The sequence below is a fragment of the Oncorhynchus keta genome, unplaced genomic scaffold (genome assembly GCF_023373465.1).
Source record: "Oncorhynchus keta strain PuntledgeMale-10-30-2019 unplaced genomic scaffold, Oket_V2 Un_contig_18113_pilon_pilon, whole genome shotgun sequence".
NCBI lineage: Eukaryota > Metazoa > Chordata > Actinopteri > Salmoniformes > Salmonidae > Oncorhynchus > Oncorhynchus keta.
This window is the reverse complement of record NW_026280744.1, coordinates 575-13,757: the sequence shown is the minus strand read 5'-3', so window position 1 is coordinate 13,757 and position 13,183 is coordinate 575. Positions and strand designations below refer to the sequence as shown.

The following is a 13,183-nucleotide window of genomic DNA, read 5'->3' as shown; positions in this document are numbered from 1 at the left end:
TGGCGGATCCTGGCTGACTGGCGGATCCTGGCTGACTGGCGGATCTGGCAGATCCTGGCTGACTGGCGGATCCTGGCTGACTGGCAGTTCTGGCAGATCCCGGCTAACTGGCGGATCTGGAAGAGTCTGGTTGACTGGCAGATCTGGAAGAGTCTGGTTGACTAGCAGATCTGGAAGAGTCTGGCTGACTGGCAGATCTGGCAGAGTCTGGCTGACTGGCAGATCTGGCAGATCCTGGCTGACTGGCAGATCCTGGCTGACTGGCGGATCCCTGGCTGACTGGCGGATCCTGGCCGACTGGCGGATCCTGACCGACTGGCGGATCTAGCAGATCCCGGCTGACTGGCGGATCTGGAAGAGTCTGGTTGACTGGCGGATCTGGAAGAGTCTGGCTGACTGGCAGATCTGGAAGATCCTGGCTGACTGAGGGATCCTGGCTGACTGGCGGATCCTGGCAGACTGACGGATCTGGCTGCTCCATGCAGACTGACAGCTCTGGCGGCTCCGTGCAGACTGGCAGCTCCTTGCAGACTGGCAGCTCCTTACAGACTGGCAGCTCCTTACAGACTGGCAGCTCTGGCTGCTCCATGCAGACTGGCAGCTCTGGCTGCTTCCTGCAGACTGACAGCTCTGGCTGCTCCATGCAGGCTGGCAGCTCTGGCTGCTTCATATAGGCTGGCAGCTCTGGCTGCGCTGAACAGGCAGGAGACTCCAGCAGCGCTGTAGAGGAGGAAGGCTCCGGCAGCGCTGAACAGGCGGGAGACTCCGGCAGCGCTGGAGAGGCGATAGGCTCTGGCAGCGCTGGGCAGACTGGCGGCGCTGGGCAGACTGGCGGCACTTGCGGCGCTGGGCAGACTGGCGGCATTGGCGTCGCTGGGCAGACTGGCGACACTGGCGGCGCTGGGCAGACTGGCGACACTGGCGGCGCTGGGCAGACTGAAAGCTCCGGCAACGCTGGAGAGGAAGGCTCTGGCTGTACAGGCGGGACGCACAGGAAGCCTGGTGCGTGGAGCTGGCACTAGTGGTACCGGGCCACGCACCTCCGGGTGAGTGCAAGGAACAGGACACACCGGGTTGTGAAGGTGTACTGGAGACCTGGTGTGTATAGCCGGCATCAAATCCCCGGCACTCCAACACACGTTTCAGGCTGAGTACGAGGAACTGACACGGGTGACATCGAGACAGCTAACACGCTCCTCAGGGCAAATGCCGTACATACTATGCCAAACCAACAGCTTTCTCTCTACTCTGTCCAATACATCCTCAACACTCTCAGACTCAGCACTCAGCTTCGCCGACAGATCCAATTCCATCCATGGCTCCTTACAGTAAACCCAACTCAGCTGTAGATCTCTGCAGTTCATCCAGAGTGATCATGGGCCTCTTGGCTGCATCTCTGATCAGTCTTCTCCTTGTAGTGGTCTCATACTCCTTCCATTTCAATATTATCGCTTGCACAGTGCTCCTTGGGATGTTTAAAGCTTGGGAAATCTTTTTGTATCCAAATCCGGCTTTAAACTTCTTCACAACAGTATCTCGGACCTGCCTGGTGTGTTCCTTGTTCTTCATGATGCTCTCTGCGCTTTTAACTGACCTCTGAGACTATCACAGTGCAGGTGCATTTATACGGAGACTTGATTACACGCAGGTGGATTGTATTTATCATCATTAGTCATTTAGGTCAACATTGGATCATTCAGAGATCCTCACTGAACTTCTGGAGAGAGTTTGCTGCACTGAAAGTAAAGGGGCTGAATAATTTTGCACGCCCAATTTTTCAGTTTTGATTTGTTAAAAAGTTTGAAATATCCAATAAATGTTGTTCCACTTCATGATTGTGTCCCACTTGTTGTTGATTCTTCACAAAAAAATACAGTTTTATATCTTTATGTTTGAAGCCTGAAATGTGGCAAAAGGTCGCAAAGTTCAAGGGGGCCGAATACTTTCGCAAGGCACTGTATATATTATGTAAACAAACATTCTATGTTTTTTTATAACAATATGTTGAGATCTGGGTCCATATCGCCAAAGTGTCTCAGAGTAGAACATTGGTCGTATAAGTGTTGAGAATGAAGATATTTTACACTTGTGGGTATAAATTAAAGCTATGCATGAAGTTTCTAGTCCAACCTAGTCGGCAGATATTTAGGACACCTCGTGAGCTGTCCTAAGTAGTTAAGAGTTAACAGCAGGTGTCCTAAGTAGTTAAGAGTTAACAGCAGGTGTCCTAAGTGGTTAAGAGTTAACAGCAGGTGTCCTAAGTAGTTAAGAGTTAACAGCAGGTGTCCTAAGTGGTTAAGAGTTAACAGCAGGTGTCCTAAGTAGTTAAGAGTTAACAGCAGGTGTCCTAAGTAGTTAAGAGTTAACAGCACGTGTCCTAAGTAGTTAAGAGTTAACAGCAGCTGTCCTAAGTAGTTAAGAGTTAACAGCAGCTGTCCTACGTAGTTAAGAGTTAACAGCAGGTGTCCTGAGTAGTTAAGAGTTAACAGCAGGTGTCCTAAGTAGTTAAGAGTTAACAGCAGGTGTCCTAAGTAGTTAAGAGTTAACAGCAGGTGTCCTGAGTAGTTAAGAGTTAACAGCAGGTGTCCTAAGTAGTTAAGAGTTAACAGCAGCTGTCCTAAGTAGTTAAGAGTTAACAGCAGGTGTCCTAAGTAGTTAAGAGTTAACAGCAGCTGTCCTAAGTAGTTAAGAGTTAACAGCAGGTGTCCTAAGTAGTTAAGAGTTAACAGCAGCTGTCCTAAGTAGTTAAGAGTTAACAGCAGGTGTCCTAAGTAGTTAAGAGTTAACAGCAGCTGTCCTAAGTAGTTAAGAGTTAACAGCAGCTGTCCTAAGTAGTTAAGAGTTAACAGCAGGTGTCCTAAGTAGTTAAGAGTTAACAGCAGGTGTCCTAAGTAGTTAAGAGTTAACAGCAGCTGTCCTAAGTAGTTAAGAGTTAACAGCAGGTGTCCTAAGTAGTTAAGAGTTAACAGCAGCTGTCCTAAGTAGTTAAGAGTTAACAGCAGCTGTCCTAAGTAGTTAAGAGTTAACAGCAGCTGTCCTAAGTAGTTAAGAGTTAACAGCAGGTGTCCTAAGTAGTTAAGAGTTAACAGCAGGTGTCCTAAGTAGTTAAGAGTTAACAGCAGCTGTCCTAAGTAGTTAAGAGTTAACAGCAGGTGTCCTAAGTAGTTAAGAGTTAACAGCAGCTGTCCTAAGTAGTTAAGAGTTAACAGCAGGTGTCCTAAGTAGTTAAGAGTTAACAGCAGCTGTCCTAAGTAGTTAAGAGTTAACAGCAGGTGTCCTAAGTAGTTAAGAGTTAACAGCAGCTGTCCTAAGTAGTTAAGAGTTAACAGCAGCTGTAATAAGTAGTTAAGAGTTAACAGCAGGTGTCCTAAGTAGTTAAGAGTTAACAGCAGGTGTCCTAAGTGGTTAAGAGTTAACAGCAGGTGTCCTAAGTAGTTAAGAGTTAACAGCAGGTGTCCTAAGTAGTTAAGAGTTAACAGCAGGTGTCCTAAGTGGTTAAGAGTTAACAGCAGGTGTCCTAAGTGGTTAAGAGTTAACAGCAGGTGTCCTAAGTAGTTAAGAGTTAACAGCAGGTGTCCTAAGTAGTTAAGAGTTAACAGCAGGTGTCCTAAGTGGTTAAGAGTTAACAGCAGGTGTCCTAAGTGGTTAAGAGTTAACAGCAGGTGTCCTAAGTAGTTAAGAGTTAACAGCAGGTGTCCTAAGTAGTTAAGAGTTAACAGCAGGTGTCCTAAGTAGTTAAGAGTTAACAGCACGTGTCCTAAGTAGTTAAGAGTTAACAGCAGCTGTCCTAAGTAGTTAAGAGTTAACAGCAGCTGTCCTAAGTAGTTAAGAGTTAACAGCAGCTGTCCTAAGTAGTTAAGAGTTAACAGCAGCTGTCCTAAGTAGTTAAGAGTTAACAGCAGGTGTCTTAAGTAGTTAAGAGTTAACAGCAGCTGTCCTAAGTAGTTAAGAGTTAACAGCAGCTGTCCTAAGTAGTTAAGAGTTAACAGCAGCTGTCCTAAGTAGTTAAGAGTTAACAGCAGCTGTCCTAAGTAGTTAAGAGTTAACAGCAGCTGTCCTAAGTAGTTAAGAGTTAACAGCAGCTGTCCTAAGTAGTTAAGAGTTAACAGCAGGTGTCTTAAGTAGTTAAGAGTTAACAGCAGCTGTCCTAAGTAGTTAAGAGTTAACAGCAGCTGTCCTAAGTAGTTAAGAGTTAACAGCAGCTGTCCTAAGTAGTTAAGAGTTAACAGCAGGTGTCCTAAGTAGTTAAGAGTTAACAGCAGGTGTCCTAAGTAGTTAAGAGTTAACAGCAGCTGTCCTAAGTAGTTAAGAGTTAACAGCAGGTGTCCTAAGTAGTTAAGAGTTAACAGCAGCTGTCCTAAGTATTTAAGAGTTAACAGCAGGTGTCCTAAGTAGTTAAGAGTTAACAGCAGGTGTCCTAAGTAGTTAAGAGTTAACAGCAGGTGTCCTAAGTAGTTAAGAGTTAACAGCAGCTGTCCTAAGTAGTTAAGAGTTAACAGCAGCTGTCCTAAGTAGTTAAGAGTTAACAGCAGGTGTCCTAAGTAGTTAAGAGTTAACAGCAGGTGTCCTAAGTAGTTAAGAGTTAACAGCAGGTGTCCTAAGTAGTTAAGATTTAACAGCAGGTGTCCTAAGTAGTTAAGAGTTAACAGCAGGTGTCCTAAGTAGTTAAGAGTTAACAGCAGCTGTCCTAAGTAGTTAAGAGTTAACAGCAGCTGTCCTAAGTAGTTAAGAGTTAACAGCAGGTGTCTTAAGTAGTTAAGAGTTAACAACAGCTGTCCTAAGTAGTTAAGAGTTAACAGCAGGTGTCCTAAGTAGTTAAGAGTTAACAGCAGGTGTCCTAAGTAGTTAAGAGTTAACAGCAGCTGTCCTAAGTAGTTAAGAGTTAACAGCAGCTGTCCTAAGTAGTTAAGAGTTAACAGCAGGTGTCTTAAGTAGTTAAGAGTTAACAGCAGCTGTCCTAAGTAGTTAAGAGTTAACAGCAGCTGTCCTAAGTAGTTAAGAGTTAACAGCACGTGTCCTAAGTAGTTAAGAGTTAACAACAGCTGTCCTAAGTAGTTAAGAGTTAACAGCAGGTGTCCTAAGTAGTTAAGAGTTAACAGCACGTGTCCTAAGTAGTTAAGAGTTAACAGCTGCTGTCCTAAGTAGTTAAGAGTTAACAGCAGCTGTCCTAAGTAGTTAAGAGTTAACAGCAGCTGTCCTAAGTAGTTAAGAGTTAACAGCAGCTGTCCTAAGTAGTTAAGAGTTAACAGCAGGTGTCTTAAGTAGTTAAGAGTTAACAGCAGCTGTCCTAAGTAGTTAAGAGTTAACAGCAGCTGTCCTAAGTAGTTAAGAGTTAACAGCAGCTGTCCTAAGTAGTTAAGAGTTAACAGCAGCTGTCCTAAGTAGTTAAGAGTTAACAGCAGCTGTCCTAAGTAGTTAAGAGTTAACAGCAGCTGTCCTAAGTAGTTAAGAGTTAACAGCAGGTGTCTTAAGTAGTTAAGAGTTAACAGCAGCTGTCCTAAGTAGTTAAGAGTTAACAGCAGCTGTCCTAAGTAGTTAAGAGTTAACAGCAGCTGTCCTAAGTAGTTAAGAGTTAACAGCAGGTGTCCTAAGTAGTTAAGAGTTAACAGCAGGTGTCCTAAGTAGTTAAGAGTTAACAGCAGCTGTCCTAAGTAGTTAAGAGTTAACAGCAGGTGTCCTAAGTAGTTAAGAGTTAACAGCAGCTGTCCTAAGTATTTAAGAGTTAACAGCAGGTGTCCTAAGTAGTTAAGAGTTAACAGCAGGTGTCCTAAGTAGTTAAGAGTTAACAGCAGGTGTCCTAAGTAGTTAAGAGTTAACAGCAGCTGTCCTAAGTAGTTAAGAGTTAACAGCAGCTGTCCTAAGTAGTTAAGAGTTAACAGCAGGTGTCCTAAGTAGTTAAGAGTTAACAGCAGGTGTCCTAAGTAGTTAAGAGTTAACAGCAGGTGTCCTAAGTAGTTAAGATTTAACAGCAGGTGTCCTAAGTAGTTAAGAGTTAACAGCAGGTGTCCTAAGTAGTTAAGAGTTAACAGCAGCTGTCCTAAGTAGTTAAGAGTTAACAGCAGCTGTCCTAAGTAGTTAAGAGTTAACAGCAGGTGTCTTAAGTAGTTAAGAGTTAACAACAGCTGTCCTAAGTAGTTAAGAGTTAACAGCAGGTGTCCTAAGTAGTTAAGAGTTAACAGCAGGTGTCCTAAGTAGTTAAGAGTTAACAGCAGCTGTCCTAAGTAGTTAAGAGTTAACAGCAGCTGTCCTAAGTAGTTAAGAGTTAACAGCAGGTGTCTTAAGTAGTTAAGAGTTAACAGCAGCTGTCCTAAGTAGTTAAGAGTTAACAGCAGCTGTCCTAAGTAGTTAAGAGTTAACAGCACGTGTCCTAAGTAGTTAAGAGTTAACAACAGCTGTCCTAAGTAGTTAAGAGTTAACAGCAGGTGTCCTAAGTAGTTAAGAGTTAACAGCAGCTGTCCTAAGTAGTTAAGAGTTAACAGCAGCTGTCCTAAGTAGTTAAGAGTTAACAGCAGGTGTCTTAAGTAGTTAAGAGTTAACAGCAGCTGTCCTAAGTAGTTAAGAGTTAACAGCAGCTGTCCTAAGTAGTTAAGAGTTAACAGCACGTGTCCTAAGTAGTTAAGAGTTAACAGCAGCTGTCCTAAGTAGTTAAGAGTTAACAGCAGGTGTCCTAAGTAGTTAAGAGTTAACAGCAGGTGTCCTAAGTAGTTAAGAGTTAACAGCAGCTGTCCTAAGTAGTTAAGAGTTAACAGCAGGTGTCCTAAGTAGTTAAGAGTTAACAGCAGGTGTCCTAAGTAGTTAAGAGTTAACAGCAGGTGTCCTAAGTAGTTAAGAGTTAACAGCAACTGTCCTAAGTAGTTAAGAGTTAACAGCAGGTGTCCTAAGTAGTTAAGAGTTAACAGCAGCTGTCCTAAGTAGTTAAGAGTTAACAGCAACTGTCCTAAGTAGTTAAGAGTTAACAGCAGGTGTCCTAAGTAGTTAAGAGTTAACAGCAGCTGTCCTAAGTAGTTAAGAGTTAACAGCAGCTGTCCTAAGTAGTTAAGAGTTAACAGCACGTGTCCTAAGTAGTTAAGAGTTAACAGCAGCTGTCCTAAGTAGTTAAGAGTTAACAGCAGGTGTCCTAAGTAGTTAAGAGTTAACAGCAGGTGTCCTAAGTAGTTAAGAGTTAACAGCAGGTGTCCTAAGTAGTTAAGAGTTAACAGCAGGTGTCCTAAGTAGTTAAGAGTTAACAGCAGGTGTCCTAAGTAGTTAAGAGTTAACAGCAGGTGTCCTAAGTAGTTAAGAGTTAACAGCAACTGTCCTAAGTAGTTAAGAGTTAACAGCAGGTGTCCTAAGTAGTTAAGAGTTAACAGCAGCTGTCCTAAGTAGTTAAGAGTTAACAGCAACTGTCCTAAGTAGTTAAGAGTTAACAGCAGGTGTCCTAAGTAGTTAAGAGTTAACAGCAGCTGTCCTAAGTAGTTAAAAATATATATATATAAATATATAAGAGTTAACAGCAACTGTCCTAAGTAGTTAAGAGTTAACAGCAGGTGTCCTAAGTAGTTAACATCACGTTGTTATTTAATTATCTACATCATGTTGTTAAATAATAATCCTAAATTGTACATGGCTGTAAATTGGACAATTGAAGGCATCTAGGTTGTAATATGTGTTCAATGAATATGAACATTGTATGCAACGTTGTAGGCAACATTATTGGCAAGGGACTTGATACCTTCTATGCCAAAGATATTTAGAGTTGTTCAACGGGTGTGAAGAGTGTGAAGGGTTGTACATTGCAACGAGTACAGTCAGGGTGCCGTGGAACCCCTGCAGTACCTCCACAGACCCCGGATTGAGAACCCCTGCAGTACCTCCACAGACCCCGGATTGAGAACCACTACAGTACCTCCACAGACCCCAGATTGAGAACCCCTGCAGTACCTCCACAGACCCCGGATTGAGAACCACTGCAGTACCTCCACAGACCCCAGATTGAGAACCCTGATTTAGCAGATGGTCTTATCCAGAGTGATTTACAGTAAGTGCTTTCATCTTAAGATAGCTATTTATTTTGGAAATAAACTTAATAAATTCTTCATAAAATTGTGATCTTACCTCTTAGCTTTGGTGTCATGTCCCCCAGAGAGATGCATTTTAGAGGCAGGGCCCCCTCCTCTCTCTCTCCCCCAGAGACTCATTTTAGAGGCAGGGCCCCCTCCTCTCTCTCCCCAGAGAGACTCATTTTAGAGGCAGGGCCCCCTCCCCTCTCTCCACAGAGAGACTCATTTTAGAGCACTGACCCCTAAACAGAGATCCAACATGTTGGTTGTGGTTAATATGGTGACAACTAATTACTGAATGTCAATTGTTCACATTTATCCATTATCTCTTTTGAGAAATAAAACATTTACTAACAGACATATAGAATCAATTAGGTGATTTAATGCATCACATGAATATGTAGTTGTGACATTTCATCTCCATGGCAACTGTCTGTAATAATAATAAGTCACTGTTTGTTAAGGTAGTTATAGACAGTACAGCAACAACAATAATAATAATAATAATAATAATAATAATAATAATAATAATAAGTCACTGTGTGTTAATGTAGTTATAGACAGTACAGCAACAATAATAATAATAATAATAATAATAATAATAATAATAAGTCACTGTTTGTTAAGGTAGTTATAGACAGTACAGCAACAATAATAATAATAATAATAATAATAATAATAATAATAATAATAATAATAATAATAAGTCACTGTTTGTTAAGGTAGTTATAGACAGTACAGCAACAATAATAATAATAATAATAATAATAATAATAAGTCACTGTTTGTTAAGGTAGTTATAGACAGTACAGCAACAATAATAATAATAATAATAATAATAATAATAATAATAATAAGTCACTGTTTGTTAAGGTAGTTATAGACAGTACAGCAACAACAATAATAATAATAATAATAATAATAATAATAATAATAATAATAATAATAATAATAAGTCACTGTTTGTTAAGGTAGTTATAGACAGTACAGCAACAATAATAATAATAACAATAATAATAATAAGTCACTGTTTGTTAAGGTAGTTATAGACAGTACAGCAACAATAATAATAATAATAATAATAAGTCACTGTTTGTTAAGGTAGTTATAGACAGTACAGCAACAATAATAATAATAATAATAATAATAATAAGTCACTGTTTGTTAATGTAGTTATAGACAGTACAGCAACAACAACAATAATAATAATAATAATAATAATAATAAGTCACTGTTTGTTAATGTAGTTATAGACAGTACAGCAACAATAATAATAATAATAATAATAATAATAATAAGTCACTGTTTGTTAAGGTAGTTATAGACAGTACAGCAACAATAATAATAATAATAATAATAATAATAATAAGTCACTGTTTGTTAAGGTAGTTATAGACAGTACAGCAACAATAATAATAATAATAATAATAATAATAATAAGTCACTGTTTGTTAAGGTAGTTATAGACAGTACAGCAACAATAATAATAATAATAATAATAAGTCACTGTTTGTTAAGGTAGTTATAGACAGTACAGCAACAATAATAATAATAATAATAATAATAATAATAAGTCACTGTTTGTTAAGGTAGTTATAGACAGTACAGCAACAATAATAATAATAATAATAATAATAATAATAAGTCACTGTTTGTTAAGGTAGTTATAGACAGTACAGCAACAATAATAATAATAATAATAATAATAATAAGTCACTGTTTGTTAAGGTAGTTATAGACAGTACAGCAACAACAATAATAATAATAATAATAATAATAATAATAATAATAATAATAATAATAATAATAAGTCACTGTTTGTTAAGGTAGTTATAGACAGTACAGCAACAATAATAATAATAATAATAATAATAATAATAAGTCACTGTTTGTTAAGGTAGTTATAGACAGTACAGCAACAATAATAATAATAATAATAATAATAATAATAAGTCACTGTTTGTTAAGGTAGTTATAGACAGTACAGTAACACAATTATTTGTATTCACTAAAAGTAGGATATTTATTTTCTTTCAATCTGTTCTTTTCTAAATGTATCTGAGAATATAGACAGAAGGGCTAAAATGGACATGATTGATCTGAGGGGAAATTATTGATCCATTCAGAAAGGTTTTTTGCATCAAGTAATTGATGTTATATTATGTAAAGTAGACTAGGTTATAATGTATAGTAGTGGGTTGTTAGTGATATGTTATATTATGTAAAGTAGACTAGGTTATAATATATAGTAGTGGGTTGTTAGTGATATGTAGATGTTATATTATGTAAAGTAGGCTAGGTTATAATGTATAGTAGTGGGTTGTTAGTGATATGTTATATTATGTAAAGTAGACTAGGTTATAATGTATAGTAGTGGGTTGTTAGTGATATGTTATATTATGTAAAGTAGACTAGGTTATAATGTATAGTAGTGGGTTGTTAGTGATATGTTATATTATGTAAAGTAGACTAGGTTATAATGTATAGTAGTGGGTTGTTAGTGATATATAGATGTTATATTATGTAAAGTAGACTAGGTTATAATGTATAGTAGTGGTTTGTTAGTGATATGTAGATGTTATATTATGTAAAGTAGACTAGGTTATAATGTATAGTAGTGGGTTGTTAGTGATATGTTATATTATGTAAAGTAGACTAGATTATAATGTATAGTAGTGGGTTGTTAGTGATATGTAGATGTTATATTATGTAAAGTAGACTAGGTTATAATGTATAGTAGTGGGTTGTTAGTGATATGTTATATTATGTAAAGTAGACTAGGTTATAATGTATAGTAGTGGGTTGTTAGTGATATGTTATATTATGTAAAGTAGACTAGGTTATAATATATAGTAGTGGGTTGTTAGTGATATGTAGATGTTATATTATGTAAAGTAGACTAGGTTATAATGTATAGTAGTGGGTTGTTAGTGATATGTTATATTATGTAAAGTAGACTAGGTTATAATGTATAGTAGTGGTTTGTTAGTGATATGTTATATTATGTAAAGTAGACTAGGTTATAATGTATAGTAAGTAGTGGGTTGTTAGTGATATGTTATATTATGTAAAGTAGACTAGGTTATAATATATAGTAGTGGGTTGTTAGTGATATGTAGATGTTATATTATGTAAAGTAGACTAGGTTATAATGTATAGTAGTGGGTTGTTAGTGATATGTTATATTATGTAAAGTAGACAAGGTTATAATGTATAGTAGTGGGTTGTTAGTGATATGTTATATTATGTAAAGTAGACTAGGTTATAATGTATAGTAGTGGGTTGTTAGTGATATATAAATGTTATATTATGTAAAGTAGACTAGGTTATAATGTATAGTAGTGGTTTGTTAGTGATATGTAGATGTTATATTATGTAAAGTAGACTAGGTTATAATGTATAGTAGTGGGTTGTTAGTGATATGTTATATTATGTAAAGTAGACTAGGTTATAATGTATAGTAGTGGGTTGTTAGTGATATGTTATATTATGTAAAGTAGACTAGGTTATAATATATAGTAGTGGGTTGTTAGTGATATGTAGATGTTATATTATGTAAAGTAGACTAGGTTATAATGTATAGTAGTGGGTTGTTAGTGATATGTTATATTATGTAAAGTAGACTAGGTTATAATGTATAGTAGTGGGTTGTTAGTGATATGTTATATTATGTAAAGTAGACTAGGTTATAATGTATAGTAGTGGGTTGTTAGTGATATGTAGATGTTATATTATGTAAAGTAGACTAGGTTATAATGTATAGTAGTGGGTTGTTAGTGATATGTAGATGTTATATTATGTAAAGTAGACTAGGTTATAATGTATAGTAGTGGGTTGTTAGTGATATGTAGATGTTATATTATGTAAAGTAGACTAGGTTATAATGTATAGTAGTGGGTTGTTAGTGATATGTAGATGTTATATTATGTAAAGTAGACTAGGTTATAATGTATAGTAGTGGGTTGTTAGTGATATGTTATATTATGTAAAGTAGACTAGGTTATAATGTATAGTAGTGGGTTGTTAGTGATATGTTATATTATGTAAAGTAGACTAGGTTATAATGTATAGTAGTGGGTTGTTAGTGATATGTTATATTATGTAAAGTAGACTAGGTTATAATGTATAGTAGTGGGTTGTTAGTGATATGTAGATGTTATATTATGTAAAGTAGACTAGGTTATAATGTATAGTAGTGGGTTGTTAGTGATATGTAGATGTTATATTATGTAAAGTAGACTAGGTTATAATGTATAGTAGTGGGTTGTTAGTGATATGTAGATGTTATATTATGTAAAGTAGACTAGGTTATAATGTATAGTAGTGGGTTGTTAGTGATATGTAGATGTTATATTATGTAAAGTAGACTAGGTTATAATGTATAGTAGTGGGTTGTTAGTGATATGCAGATCAAGGTCTATACCTCGGCTATAACCTACATATCATAGATGACCAGCCTAAACCTGTTCAGATCAGTTCACATAATGTTATAGTCCTTCCAGTAGCAGGACAGAGAATGTACTGTATATAACCTACATATCATAGATGACCAGCCTAAACCTGTTCAGATCAGTTCACATAATGTTATAGTCCTTCCAGTAGCAGGACAGAGCATCTACACTATATAGTCAAAAGTATGTGGACAACCCTTCAAATTAGTGGATTCGGCTATTTCGTTGCTGACAGGTGTATAAAATCAAGCACACTGTCATGCAATCTCCATAGGCAAACAATGGTGGCAACAGTTTGGGGAATGCCATTTTCTGTTTCAGCTTGACAATGTCCCCGTCCACAAAGTGAGGTCAATACAGAAATAGCTTCTCAAGATCGGTGTGGGAGAACTTGACTGGCCTGCACAGTGCCCTGACCTCAACCCCATCAAACACCTTTGGGATGAATTGGAACGCCGACTGCGAGCCAGGCCTAATCACCCAACATCAGTGCCCGAAATGCTCTTGTGGCTGAATGGAAGCAAGTCCCCACAGTAATGTTCCAACAACTAGTGGAAAGTCTTCCCAGAAGAGTGGAGGCTGTTATAGCAGCAAAGGGGGGACCAACTCCATATTAATGCCTATGATTTTGGAATGAGAAGTTCGACCAGCAGGTGTCTACATACTTTTGGTCATGTAGTGTATGTAGCCTCA

The 13,183-nt window shown here is 37.8% G+C and overlaps 1 long non-coding RNA gene across 3 annotated transcripts; it reads left to right on the top strand.

Moving 5' to 3' along the window:
* The first annotated feature begins 9,891 nt into the window (after positions 1-9,891).
* Positions 9,892-12,932, top strand: LOC127920019 (uncharacterized). 3 transcript variants are annotated; one of them, XR_008104776.1, is made up of 4 exons: positions 9,892-10,274; positions 10,339-10,640; positions 11,365-11,428; positions 11,725-12,932. It is a non-coding gene; the product is annotated as an uncharacterized LOC127920019 (long non-coding RNA). The 3 variants fall into 3 exon arrangements; XR_008104775.1 differs by having other exon boundaries at positions 9,892-10,640; positions 11,789-12,932; XR_008104774.1 differs by having other exon boundaries at positions 9,892-10,640.
* Positions 12,933-13,183: the final 251 nt, after the last annotated feature.